Raw genomic sequence first — 15,023 nt, 5'->3', positions numbered from 1 at the left:
CACCAGTGGAATTCGCCATAAGTACAAGGGAGCGTCCCATGTATACATTGCATGACATGAAAACGAGTCCAGTATGTCCACGACAACATGCATACCGATTCTAGGTAAAGAGAGGATTTTACTCGTGCGCTGGTACAATTAATGACTCATTTCCTGAACTTGATTCTTGCCTTGGACAGGGGTACATATGTCAGTGTGCTCTAAATAACCCCACAGAGGCTGAGCCTTCAAAGAACTTTGGGGTACGTTGAACTGCAGAGCTAGGGCAAAGAGAGGAGGCATGCTATACTTTAATAATTCGTTAATAATAACTGAGTAAACGTCCTTTATTTTGAGAGGAAGGCACAAAGCCTGTGGGGGGAAATGGGGAAATATACGTTAATCACACTCGAGGTCCGAGACAGTGTAGTTTAGTCGGCACCTTTATACCGCCCTGATCAGGCCACTCTGGCTGCCATGTATGTAGCAAATAGGGGCTGTACGTGTGTCGGTATCCGTGAGCATAGCAGCGTGGTGCGGCAATTAATTTATTTGCTGGAGTGACTGTATGGCCATTCTCCCGGTTTCAAATGCAGTGCAGTACGAGGACTTTACCGCGGTGATCATATTAAATAACGCAGTGCTCGCGCCGCAACTCTGTAGCCCTTTGTGGCACGGTGTCTGCGTTAGTGCAAGCAACTTTTCACATGTTTTCTCGAAGCGCCTAGCGTCGTTTTCACGAAGTCGGTGGTGCCGCCTGTGTTTAAAATGTCTGCTGGACACAAAGTATTCTAGAGCACTATAGAAATGCCTTTCCAAAGCAAATTAGACGGACACCACAAATTCCTGCAGCAGGCCTGGGAAGTGCTGCTGTTGTTGGAAGTGTTGTTGTTGTTAGGCTATCAAAAGATGGCACATACCCACACTGGGGGATCGGCCAAGAATCGGGTGGCTATTCACCTGTACTCAGGTAATAAAAATGAGTGCTGTCTGGCGGAGTAACTTCTTTCCTCTCTAACGTGACGGAATGATTTAGTAAAGGACACTGCAGCTGATTTTTTTTTGCGAAAACAGCTTGGAATGATACTGAAATTAATTTCGCATAAATGTGCTGCAGTTCCTTCCTTGAGCGTGGAAGAAGGCGCTGTGCGTGAAGCGTGAACTGTAGTTATTCAACCATTCTTGGCATTTTTGACAACAAGGGTGCTTTAAATACACGCAGACAAATTTTCATATTACGCGACAGGAACGATCGTTTCGTCGAAAAGCTGTCGGCGCGAGTGCGTGTCGCAAATAATCGGGTGCTGCTTAAAAAAAACTCGAATCATGCTAACAGTCTGCTGTTCCGGATGGCGTCATACGATTCAGCGTTTCGTGCAGCATAAAGTTACTAGTCAAGTTAAAGCCTATAGCATGCGTCAGGGATTCGAACTAGCGACCTATATTCAGGGACTGCGTAAAAAAAACTTATCATGGTAACTGGCGGCTCTAGTATTTGATAATTGATTGCCATGTGATGGGCAATGACAAGTTAATCAAGTCATTGTTTTTATTTGATTAATTAAAAATAAAATAAGTATTATGAAAAGGGAGGTTGAAAAGCATGATGATGCTAATTAAAAATTTAGTGCGTATAACTGATGAAATTAATCCTTTGAAACAATTGAAAAAACGCGTTCAATGGTGTACTGCTCAGATTAGAAAGCGCCCATTACGGCATCGCGATTGAGTATTGAGGGCAGGCAAGCTGGAAAAGCCGGTCGTGTACGAAACGTGCTGGCAGCTACTATTTCGTGGCCGAAGCTGTGTGTATAAAAGCGTCTGCTAGGTTGCCAGTAGCCTTCCGCCGGTGCGAACTCTCAACATCCGCGATTGCGAAATCCACCGAGATCGTACTCTGCTGGTCATACGTACCTGAGGTTTACTGACGTTGACGATGTCGGGATCTGCTCTGAAGAAACGGCGTAAGCAGTATCTGGAGCTCGGCGCTTACTTTGACGTGCTGAGCACAACTCTCTACAGGCGTCAAAAGGGCCATTTTGGGGCAGCCGTTGTCGGTCCATTAAGTGCCACCGTGCTCACGGTCAAACCTACAAGTAATGGAAGTGCCTCCAGCGGTCAACCAAGCGCACCTTCCACTGAAAGCACCGCGTGGGACAACACGTACGACGTAGCGGGCAGTACGGAGCCGAGGGATGACGTGCACTCCACTGACTACCCAGACGTTCTGCCCATTGAAGGTGCCGCGCAAAACGGAGCCAGTGGTGCAGCGGCTGACGCAGAGCCTCCAAGCTACGGCGGCTTTCAAAATGACTAGTTGCAACCAGAAAGTGATTCTTGCACCGACGCCAGTTCTAATATGAGTAGTGACGTTGGCATGAACAGTGACTACGACTTTGAAAATGATGAGCTACAACCAGAAAGTGACACCTGCAGCAGAGCCAGTTCTGATGTGGGTGGTGACATTGGCCTCAGCAGTGGCAGTCTCACTGAAGAATCTGAGAGTTCTGAAGATGGAGATGATGGGTTGCCGTCATCCTTTGCACAATTCAGTAACGAAAAGTTGCCAAATGCAGAGGTGACCTAGATGGGCGCTATAGCAGCTGTTATGGCATATGCAGTATCTTATGGCCTAACATGGGCTGCTTTAGGGGACTTAATAAAGCTAATAAATTTCCTATTTGGACAAAATGTCTTGCCCCAAAGCACATATGCTTTTCGCAAACTTTGGTGCAAGGAAAAACAAGACATTGTGCAGTACCATTATTTTTGCGAGACATGCGGTGCTCTTCTAAATGTGATTGAGAAGTCGGCACAGTGCCCCAACTGCCGGTACACCAGTGCCCTGCAGAAGCTCAAGGACCGCGGCTCATTTTTCATCATTGTGAATCTGCATAAGCAACTCAGCTTTGCAATTGAAAGCACGGAGAAGCTACAAGAGCCACAGTCTGTCATTTCTGACGTTACAAGTGCTCAGTGCTACAGCAGAATGCGGGAAAGGCTTCCAAAAGATTAGCTCACTCTCACTATCAACACTGTCGGGAGTCCAGTTTGGAAATCGTCAAAGACCTCAGTGTGGCTCTTACAGTTCATTGTGAATGAACTGCCACCGCACTTGCGGTTTAAGCATCCTGTACTTGCTGGGCTCTGGTTCGGCAAGAAACATCCGAACATGCAACTTTTCTTGAAGAAGTTTGTAATTGAAGTCAACACTACCGAAGTAGTTAAGTGGACATATCTGACAACTACACACTACTCTAAACCAGCTGTGTTGTGTTGCTCAGTCGATGCGCCAGCAAGGGCAGCGGTACTGAATATGGTCCCCTTCAACGGGTACTTTGGATGCCCCTGGTGCTTCGTCCGAGGGGAGCATGTTGAAGGTGAGCAGTACCTGATGGTTCTTAACAGCTCGACAGTGGTTTGGGTGATTGCTGAACACTGAACAGTTATCAGAGGTATCAGCAGAACCGAAATCAGAAGAGCCTTTTTTTTTTAAGGGTGCCAGCTTATGGAAAGTACTGTTCATGTGCTTAAGTGCTGTATTATCTTGCTGCCTGAAGGGAGCATGCGGTACATCATAAAAGAACAGCCAGAAGCCAGAACCACGTACATGGTTATACGCGACATGAAGCTTGCAGAAGGTTATGATGACATAATCAATGGCTTCAAAGGGCCATCTCCCGCAAGGGCACCTTGTGTAACGAGGTGTTGGTGCTTGGCGCCACCACGGACCCTTAGCCCCCATACCGAAGCTGTCATCCGTACCGTGGCGATAGGTTGAAAGGTAGAGGGAAGGAACCTTGAACGGTGGCGGTCGAGGAAGTGGTCAATCCTCGGCCGATGGGCTCCTCGTCTGTCTACCAGGGGGGGAGTCCCGGGACCTTCCTCTGTGTATAAGGGTGAATCAGAGGCGACAAAGTATTTGGAACCCTTAGCCAGTACATGCCGTATGGAAAAATTTTCAAAAAAATCTGATCGGCTCCCAAAAAGGAGTCGCACCGATGCGAAACAATTGATGCCACAGAAACCAGAAACGTTTCCGAAGTTTTTCATGGTTCACTCAAACACTGATGAACCGGTAGCCAACCTGTCTGCATTTGTCATCGCCAACACCCTAAAAAGCTGTGTAGGCAAAAACTACAAAGCAAAAAAGCAGCGAACCGGAGATCTCCTTGTAGAAATAAACACAAAAGAACAGAGCGCGAAACTGATGTCTTTACAGAATCTTGGAGAAATGAGCGTACAGGTAACCCCGCACCGCACCCTGAACCACTCAAAGGGCGTCATATCTGAATATGAACTCCTACAGAGTACGGATGCGGAAATGGAAGAAGAACTAGCTGAACAAGGAGTAATAGCAGCCCGACGAATAACCATCCGGAGAAATAATGCTGAAATCAAGACAAAACACATCGTCCTAACTTTCAATAGTACAACTCTCCCTGATTCCATCCACGCCGCATACCTCCATTGTAAAGTCCGCCCATACATACCAAATCCGAGACGATGTTTCAAGTGCCAGCGCTTTGGACACAGCATGTTGGCTTGCCGGGGCAAACCCACGTGTGTCACATGCGCAGAAGACGCACATACAGAAGAAAGATGCGAACGCACTCCAAAATGCATCAACTGCAATGGCGCACATGGCGCGTACTCCAGGTCGTGCCCAGTTTGGAAAACAGAAAAACAAATCATAACTTTGAAGACCACAGAAAACCTGTCCTACTTTGAAGCAAAAAAACGCGTCTCTTTCCAACAGAAAGGGACATACTCCGAAGCGGTGACGCGGGGACCGCCGCCGCCTTCGGTTTCTGTCGGCACACAGGTCGATCCGAAGGACCTGGGGTCGACAACCAAGTCCCCACCACAGAAGTCAATGACACAGTCCACAGGGCTGAAAATTTCGCGGGAAGACCACGCGATCCTCGCCGGAGGCCCTCAGGCCCTACTTTCAGCAGTGGCATCCTCGGCGATAGACACCCAGAACAGCTATGCTGAACTGGACCTGTCGCCCCACCCCTATAAGAAGGCAACTACTGGCCCAAAAGACTCTGCCGCTGGAGCAGGGCCTGGTTCAGCGGTGCCAGCAAAAAAGACGAATGCGAAGGCCACGGGCCATCGCAACCAAGAAGCATCCTCCACGTCCACCGTGGAGGAGATGGATGTCAGCGAAAGTCCGCGGACATCTAAAAAACACGCATCCGCGGAATCTCCGCAGAAATCCGGCGCCACGAAAGTGGCGATGGATACAACTCCTAGTTCGCCACCGCTACAGCGGCGGCGAGACTCCCTAGAGAAAAAAGGGAAACCACGAATCACTGCTCCTGAAAATAAGTGACTTTCCCCAATCCCCAACTTCTCACAATGGCATATCTAATACAATGGAACTGTAGAGGTCTACACAGAAACTACACAGACATAACCGATATGCTCAAAACAATGGCACCTACAGCTGTGTGCCTGCAAGAAACGAACCTTGGGCCACAGCACACAAACATCTTAAAAAAATATAATATTTTCCGGAAAGACCGAGAACAAGCTAGCCGACTCTCAGGAGGCGTCGCTATCATTACGCAAAGCGATGTCCCTGCAAGAGAGGTATCATTAAAGACGAACTTAGAAGCGGTCGCAGTAAACATCATTAGCCATAAAACAATAACAATATGTTCTGTGTACATGCCACCACACAACACAATTACTATGCATGACCTAGAAGAACTTCTGGGACAGTTGCCTGAGCCATATGTCATAATTGGAGATTTTAACGCACACTCCTCATTCTGGGGAAGTGAGCATACTGATTCCAGGGGTCAGCTCATCGAGGATTTTATTCTTTCAAATAGCATATGTTTAATGAACACTGGAAAAGCAACGTACTGCTGCCCCAGCTCTGGAAAAATGACCTGCCTAGATTTAGCGTTTGCATCACCATCGGTTTTTAATGATTTTATTTGGGATGTTTTAGACGACCCTCGGGGAAGTGATCACTTACCTACAGTTTTAAAGCTAACATCAGCTACATCCATCATCCCTACGAAGCCACGGCGATGGAAAATTCACCTCGCCGATTGGGGACATTTCAGAACGAAGGCCACACTAGAAAAAGAATATGCCGAAACCCTTACTATAGAAGAACTAAATGAAAAATTTGTCACATGCTTAATATCTGCAGCAATAGAAGCCATCCCACAAACGTCTGAAATTGCACGAAAAACACATAAAGTTTGGTGGTCAAACGAATGCTCATCGGCTAAAAAGCAGCAAAACAAGGCTTGGGGCAACCTTCGCAGATATCCCACTGCAGGAAACTTGCTCATCTTCAAAAGGGCTAGAGCCAAAGCACGATACATCAGACGCAACACAGAAAGGGCATCATGGCAACAGTACATATCCTCCATAAACAGCTCAATAACATCCAAGAAAATGTGGGAGCAGGTGCGGAAATTCACTGGAAATTTTACTCCATTCACATTTCCAATGCTAACAACACCCGGTACTCAAACAACATTAGAAGAACAGGCCAACATATTGGGTGAGCATTTTTCCACAGTTTCAAGCTCATCCAACTATACACAAACATTTCAAAAGCACAAAACAATAGTAGAAAAACAAAAACTTCCCTTTGGAACATGCATACACGAAGACTACAATCAGGTTATTACAATGCAGGAACTAAACACAGTACTAACATCCGGTAAAATGACAGCACCAGGCCCAGACAATATACATTATGCCATGCTTGCTCACCTCTCTGAGACTGCCATAGAGGCTCTCCTAAAATTTTTCAATAAAATATGGATGAGTGGAGAAATCCCCCAAGCATGGAAAGAAGCAATCATAGTACCCTTCCTAAAACCTGGCAAACCACCAACTACTCCCACCAGTTACAGGCCAATAGCACTCACTAGCTGTATAGCAAAATCATTCGAAAGCATTCTAAACATCAGACTAACCTTCATACTTCAGTCCCGGCAACTTTTAGATATACACCAGTGCGGTTTTAAAAAGACATGTTCCACAACCGATCACATCGTTCGCTTTGAGAACACAGTTCGGGAAGCGTTCATCCACAACCAGCACTGTATCGGGGTCTTCTTCGACATGGAAAAGGCTTACGATACCACGTGGAGGTTCGGTATCCTCCGTGACCTAGCGGACCTAGGTATCCGCGGCAGGATGCTGAGCTGTTTGAATGACTTCCTAACCAACCGCACGTTCCGAGTCCGCCTAGGTGCAACCTTCTCCAACACTTTTACACAAGAAACTGGCGTACCCCAGGGGTGCATCCTCAGCACGACCTTATTCATCATCAAAATGACTTCAATAGGAAAAGTAATCCCAAAATCCATAATGTACTCTGTTTACGTAGACGACCTCCAAATAGCATGCACGTCATCCAGCATACCCACCTGTGAGCGACAGATACAAATAACAATAAATAAACTGGCTACCTGGGCAGATAGAAACGGATTTAGATTTTCCCCTCAGAAAACAGTAGCGGTTCTGTTCTCTTTGAGACGAGGCCTACAGGCCAACCCCACAATATATCTAAACCAAACCCAATTACCTGTCAAACAAGAGCATAAATTTCTAGGGATAACTTTCGATAAAAAGCTCACTTTCTTGCCACATATAAACACCTTAAAGAAAAAAGCTTCCCAAGCCCTCAATGTGCTAAAACTACTGTCAAGAAAACGCTGGGGATCTGATAGGGCATGCCTATTACATATCTATCGTTCTCTTGTTCGCTCTAAGTTAGACTATGGGTGCATAGTATATGGCTCAGCAAGACCGTCCTACATAAAACGACTAGATCCTATCCACAATCTTGGTTTAAGGTTGTCTTCCGGTGCTTACAGAACTTCACCAATAGCAAGTCTGTATGTGGAAACGAATGAACCTTCCTTAGAAGATCGAAGAACTGCACTAACTTGTACATACATCCTCAAAATCCTTTCTCACCCCAAACATCTCTGTTACTCAATCGTCACGAAATGCCCATCCAGAATACTCTTCAACAACAAGCCTCACGCAATTAAGCCGTTGCTCTTGCACTTCGAAGAAAAATGCCAAGCACTAAACATACTAAATGAAATTAAAAATATTGCCCCAAGATGCGAAGCGCTACCACCGTGGTACACTCTTCCCACAGTGTGTGACGTCACACTAACACGCCTCAGGAAAACTTGTACACCACACGACCAGATAATACAAGAATATCTAGCACTACAAGAAAAATACAGAAATTACACTCCATTTTATACTGACGGGTCAAAAACTCATGCTCATGTAGGAAGCGCAGTAATACAAGAAAAAAATGAAAATGCAGTACGACTTCCCTCATGTGCTACAGTTTTCACCGCGGAGTGTTATGCTATTAGTGTTGCGGTGCAGAAAATAACAAATGAAAACATCAAAAACAGCATCATCTATACAGATTCACTGAGCGTCCTTACAGCATTAAACTCTAAAAATGCCACGGAACCACTGATTGGAAGCATCATACATAATATAGTAAAGGTCACAACACAAAAACATGCTATAAAATTGTGCTGGGTTCCCAGTCACGTTGGCATTCAGGACAATGAGAGAGCCGACATGTGTGCTGCACAAACCAGAACCATGGAAATAAAACATGTGAATTTGCCTCCTAGGGATTACATGAAGTTAGTGCATAGCAGACTAAGAGACAAGTGGCAAGCTTCTTGGGAAAATGAAGGACACAACAAGCTGCATACCATAAAGCCCATTATAAAAGAATGGAAATCATGCCACCATAAAGAGCGTTTTATCGAAGTAATTTTATGTCGTTTACGCATAGGTCACACACACATCACCCATAATTTCTTATTAACAAAAAAAGACAAACCTGTGTGTGAAATGTGTGGTTAAGAGCTCACAGTAAATCACATTTTAATTTCATGTTCGCATCTCGAAGAACTTAGGCAAAAAGTTTTTACAGTATTTTACAATGAACACATTCCATTTCATCCCGCATTGCTTTTAGGCGAGCAAACACTCGTCGAATTTTCACTTGTTTGTAAGTTTCTAAAGAAAGCCAGTGTTTTAAATCTATTATAATGTAACCTCTGTACACTTGACATAGCATCATCTAACCTTGTGTTTGGCGCATGATAGCCATAGTTGCTTATGCGCCATAAAACCCCATACAACAACAACAACAAAGGGCCATCTGCACTCATGAATTTGGGAGGTAAGGGCATTTTTCTCCTTTCTTCCTTTCTTCTCTAGCTGGCATGGACTGACCGATGTCACAACTACTACATATGTGGCAAAACATGTCCGAGGTATGAACGGTCGCTTAGTAAAAAGGAAAATAAGGTTAATTGCCCTCACTATACATTTAAATTCCTGCATGATCAAGTTCATTTCTTGTTTTGAGCATTAAGAACAGTGATGCAAACTACATCCATTTAGGTGGTGAGAGGTAATGTGTAACCTGCGAATTCTTTCCTTAGTTACTCATGGAAACTCCCTTGGGTGGCAGTGCTTGCCATGATATGTGCCATTTTTCCACGTCATTATGCCGGATTTGTGGTGCACCAAGGCAGCCAAGCCTGTCATATACACAAGCCTAGATCAGTGCAGCATTTACATAAGCACAAGAGATTTCGCCTGCATGCTTTCCCAATGCTCCAGCCTTTCTACCTCAAAAAGGAGGAGCTTCACTTGCTTTTTATCCCCGGGGTTTTCTACGCATTCCAAATGTCTCCACCAGGCCATGGTTTTCGTCAGCTATAAAACGATAGCATCAGGCTGCTGCCTTGTTTATTAAACTGTGCAACACTCAATGCAAAATTGGTTGCTTCCAGTATTTAGTTTCTACAGCCCCTGCTCATTCCTGTACTTTATCTCATGGAATTGTGCTGTATTTTTACTGATATTAGCCGTTCTCTTTTATTTCAGGTCTAGACCTTGTCAATGGGTTCAGTGTGGAATATATGCACTCCGTCCTGCTAGGCGTTGTAAGACAAGTGACCGAGACAATTTTGTCAACGTCGAACTCGGGTCAACACTTCTATGTTGGTAAGGCAATGCACACAAAGCGGTTCATTCGTGATTCACTTACTAGTGACAGGGCACATTAAAGAACCCCAGGTGGTCGAAATTTCTGGAGCCCTTCACTACGGCGTCTCTCATAGCCTGAGTCACTTTGGGACGTTAAACCCCTATAAACTAAAATTAAAACTTACTTGTGGAAGTTGCCGAGATATTACTGCTTTTTTGTGGCACTGCATTTATTACTGATTATCGTCACTTTTTCAAATGTGTATCTTATGGCAGGGAAATGGCAGCTGAGAGATCGTAGACCATGCACATGCTATAATCTGTGGCCTTGGCTTTACTGAGTATGATTAGTGGAAGGCACTGTTGATGGTGCCTCTACATAGTGTACAAAATGTGGTGAAATAGTATGATGCAGCCGTTTAGTACTTACTACTAAGCTGGCTTCCTATTGGACATATTTTGAGAAACCATGATGACATAAGATGGTGGTAGCATATTTCATTATCAACCGGCACACTTAGGGCCTAGTAGGCTGCTGGTAACTGCTGGGTAGGAAAACGTGCTGCATAAAATAAAATGCTGAATCTTCTTTACAGTGTACTCAGCATTTAATCTTATTTTAATTGGTAGAAGCAAGTTGCGACCATATGCATGTACAGGTATTTATATAGTGTGTATAGCAGTGCTTCTGCCTTTAATTTTTTTCCTTTCATCTGTTGGGATTTTCGTATTCTACAGGGTATTATCACCTTGCCTTATTCTCTCTGCTCACAACAAAAGTATGCACATTTATTTTGCAGGTCGTCCTTCTACACTTGAAGACATTGATTCACGGCTGTTGGCCATCAAACCTCCACACTGTGTGACAAGGCTGCCTAGGCCAATTAGAGAACGAGGACATTGGAAAGCATCTGAGTGGAGGCAGTGGATACTGTTTTATGCTCTGCCGTGCCTAGAAGGTATCCTGCACCTGGACTATTGGAGGCACCTCCGCAAACTGTCAGAGGCTCTCCACATCCTTTTGCGAGAGGAGCTCACTCTGTCTGAAATTGCCAAAGCAGGTAACTTATTACAGGTCTCATTTGCGAATATGGCATAGCTGTAAAGTAACTGAGGTAATCATATAATTTTTTTGACTATGTAAGATTTTGAACTTTTTACACTCTTGTACAACTGTCTGCAAACCATTTTGAAATATTATTTACAATCATATGTTCTTCCTGCATAGTATATTCAGAATAGTTAATTTTGTGAACTGTGGTTCTAAAATATTCACAGAAGGCACGAACTGGTTGGTGCATAAACTTCAAAAATAACTCCTGCCATCTTGTAACCCCCTTTCCTCTTCTTTAGAGTGCCTTTCATATTCTCCAATGTCATAGTATTCGTCATGTTAGATATATAGTTCTGTTTTTCTGCTATTTGTTCTTGTAGTTAACTACAACACTCCTGAAACATTATCCATTGCTTGCCTGTTAAAAGTTGTGATGTGGTAAATTGGGTAATGATTCTTTTGCAGTAACACAGACAATTGAGCTAGTTGCTAAATCTTTGAAAACTTTAGAAAGCGCTGTGACAGGGGACACAAAGAGAAAGACACGAAGGACAAGCGCTACTATCAACTGAAGTTTATTGGAAAAAAACACAAGGTTAAATAGCTCACGCAAGGCAGCCAGCAGTGCATGCGCCTACCCCCAAAATGACAAAACGAATCACTGTGTTGAATTAAGATACCGAATTTCACAATCATGGATTACAACAGATGGTGTGCTGACGCATATGTCAGAGTTTTTGTGAATATGATATGCCTCTGATAATTCCCTCGTTAGCTGATTGGAATGCCTATACAGAATGTTTGTACTATTGAACACAGGTACACATGCATTTTTGTCCAACGGGTTAGAATTGCTAAGTTCGCTGTGTCTGTAATGCAGGGCCAAATTAGAGGTAGGAGCCACCTTTAAAGACGAATTATGTTGGCTTAGCCGTGTGCAGCTTTTGCTTATCAGCTAGTGTCATGCAATCTTATAGTGTGCTCTTTCTGGAATAGAGAGATTTCATGTTCCTGAACATGGAACTGCTTGTTTTCAATGAACCTTTGCATAGAAAGCATGAAGAAAAAAAATCTTGCAATGAGGTGGATTGAGAATAACTTGACTGTGTTTGTCGAGGAAATTTTTAATGGCTCTCAACTTCACCTAATATTTGTTACTTTTTATTTTCAGAGCTGCTTCTGGAGAGCTTCGATCGTCATTCAGTGCAAGAGATTATATGGGGTTGCCAGCTTGACATTTAATGTTCATGTGCTTCTTCATTTGGCTAATTGTGCTCGGTCACTTGGGCCACTGTGGGCACATTCTGCTTTTGTTTTTGAAGGTGGAAATGGACACATAGTTCGGCAGGTGTCAGCTGCAAATGGCATCCCTCAGCAAATTGTTGAATGCATTATTATGCATCAACAACTGCGCAAGGTGATGAGCAGCAGCTTTCTGTGTCTCCACGAGAAAGAGTTTTGCATGGAGACCTTTGGGTATCCCCGTTTACAGAAGGCTACACATGTTGGCAAGTTGTGCCTTTTAGGCAAGGGAAAAGACGTTGCTCTAAGCGCTGAAGAGCAGGATGCTGTGAATAATCGCTTAGGCACGAGTACATTTACAGCACTTCAGTACGAGCGCTTTGTACAAGCAAAGCAGGTCTTTCATAGCGCTGCATACTAGCGACCATCCCGTTCTGACTCAACATTCATCAAAACATGCAGTGGCTCATACGAGCGCATCGAAAAAATATTATTACTAGAGGCCAAAATTTGCGTCTTGATGTGCAGACCAATAATCATTGCAGACAGGGATGCTGCACCACCGCACATCAAAGAGTGCTTTGTCTCATCTGGCAGAGCACTTATGGTGTCTTCGGCTGGTCGTTTTTGAGCGCTCTAGAGCGCTACGAAACGGGTGGTTGTATTCGGCTGGTCGAAAAAGAGCAATTGACATGTATTCGGCTGGTTCTTTTCGAGCGCCTCTGACTTGAAGCGCTCTGTGCCAGAGGGCTCCGAGTTGCTCTCACTTTCCCCACGGAGCAACGAAAGCTCGGCTGGAGATCGCATCACGTGATAGCCACGTTTTCCGGTGTAGGAATCCGTGCCAAGTCAGGCCAAGCCAGTTCCCTAACCTGCTGCAAAATTTGGCGCCAACGCATGAACAGATCGAGTTGCCCCTGCACCGAAGTTGTGTACCGGGTACCGCTGTGCTAAACTTCTTGGTTGTTTTAGCTCTGCTGAGTGCACGCAGTTTCGCAGCATCATGTAGAAGCGGTAGGCGTTAGCAAAGCCATCAGTTCTTTTGTTAGCTGCAAATGACAGCACCGACAGCAGTTCCGACGAAGATGACACTCACGTGTATACAGCGATGTTCACAGAGTTGTTCACTGTGCCGGCTAAAATACCCAAAGTTACAAGTTACGTGGACACGACGGTGCGACATTATTCTGAATCAGAGGTAAGCGCCAAGGTGCGGTCAATATTGCTAGCGCTAATTTACATGTCCAACAGTTCCGCAGGAATTTTCGCCTTCCGCACAAGGCTTGCTACGAGCTTGTCTCTAAGTTCGAGGGCTCCAAATTCTATCCTTCAAGCAGAAATCACGGTGGCTCACCCGCCAAGACGGCAGAGGAGCATCTTCTTTCGTTTCTTTGGTAAGTTTTCTGAAATTTCCCCAGCATGATAAGTAGTGAAACAGTGTTCTTGCTCCACGCGATTTGAATTTACAACTAGGCATTCTTGCCGGGTTCGAGCTGAATTGCCGCCTGAAAACATCTTTAAAGCATTCTTTGTCTGTAGCTAGATTTCTTGGACTGTGTCATTTGCTTGGTTGGCTATGTTTAAAAGTGGGCAATCTACAGCATAATAAGCTGACTAGTTGGTACTGCAGTGATTAGAATTTTTCGTCGCTAGTGCACTGCTTTCCTGAATCCAACCCAGTTAAATAGCCCACACGTCGGCCTAAAGGGGTTACTTTTACATTGATAACTCATAAAACGTGCGACGTGCATGAGTAACATTGCTTTATAATTGTAATCGCATCAAAGCAATCTTAATTTTATGTAGCACTTGCAATGCATCAACATACTCAAGAATGCGGTAAATAACGGCTTTACTCTTGTTTTTCAGGTATGCAAGTAACAAAGCATCCATGCGAGAGGTTGCAGTACTCTTTAACATGGCAGAATCAACACAGATGGCAGTGATAGACAGAGTTCTTCAGTTTCTCTGTCCTATAGCACCAGAAGTCATCAACTTCGGAACCGACAAGGATGCCATCGCTAAGGATTTTGAAAAAGTATGTACACTTACTGTTCTATTGAGTAGCACTATGCAAGCGCAGGCAGTAGACTTGACAGCCTGGTGAAGGTTGAGGTAGCTCAAAGTATCTAGTGTAGTTAACGACCTATCTTGCACAAAAATCACTTTCTAGAGCAGCACTGATATGCAAACGCTTTCAACGCTTCATTTGAAGGTACCGCAATTACATTATGGACGAAAAATATTTGCATGCGTAATAGCACAAGGTATCGTTTTTATCTTCTTGATTTTCTTACCTTTTCCAGGTTGCTGGCTTCCCCAATGTGATAGGATGTGTAGACGGCACCTACATACCCATGCGCTGCCCAAAGAACAAAGTGCGGTCCACATATGGAAACCGGCACGGCCAGGTGTCTCTCACTATGCAAGGCATATGTGATGCAAATGCAAGATTTGAAGATGTGTTTACTGGCACGTCTGGAAAAATTCACGATGCTAGAGTGCTAAGGCTATCCTCTATCAGTAGTGATCTTCCAAAAATTTGTGAAGTAAACAAATATCATCTGCTCGGTGATGCGGCTTACCCTGTCAGGGAGCATTTGCTCACCCCATATAGAGACTATGGCAACCTTACTGCAGCAAAAATTGCTTACAATAACCGCCACACAGCCACGAGAGTGAAAATAGAAAATTCGTTTGGGCTGCTAAAACAGAGGTT

The 15,023-nt window shown here is 44.5% G+C and overlaps 1 pseudogene across 1 annotated transcript; it reads left to right on the top strand.

The window, feature by feature from the left end:
- The first annotated feature begins 2,356 nt into the window (after positions 1-2,356).
- LOC144095374 (uncharacterized) lies at positions 2,357-12,400 on the top strand (annotated as a pseudogene). Its single transcript, XR_013306723.1, has 6 exons — positions 2,357-2,557; positions 2,717-3,359; positions 3,540-3,674; positions 9,907-10,026; positions 10,809-11,069; positions 12,234-12,400. The product of XR_013306723.1 is annotated as an uncharacterized LOC144095374 (transcript).
- The last annotated feature ends 2,623 nt before the right edge of the window (positions 12,401-15,023 follow it).

This window comes from Amblyomma americanum, chromosome 6, assembly GCF_052857255.1.
Source record: "Amblyomma americanum isolate KBUSLIRL-KWMA chromosome 6, ASM5285725v1, whole genome shotgun sequence".
In the NCBI taxonomy this organism is placed as follows: Eukaryota; Metazoa; Arthropoda; class Arachnida; order Ixodida; family Ixodidae; genus Amblyomma; species Amblyomma americanum.
This window is presented reverse-complemented; position numbering and strand designations above follow the sequence as displayed.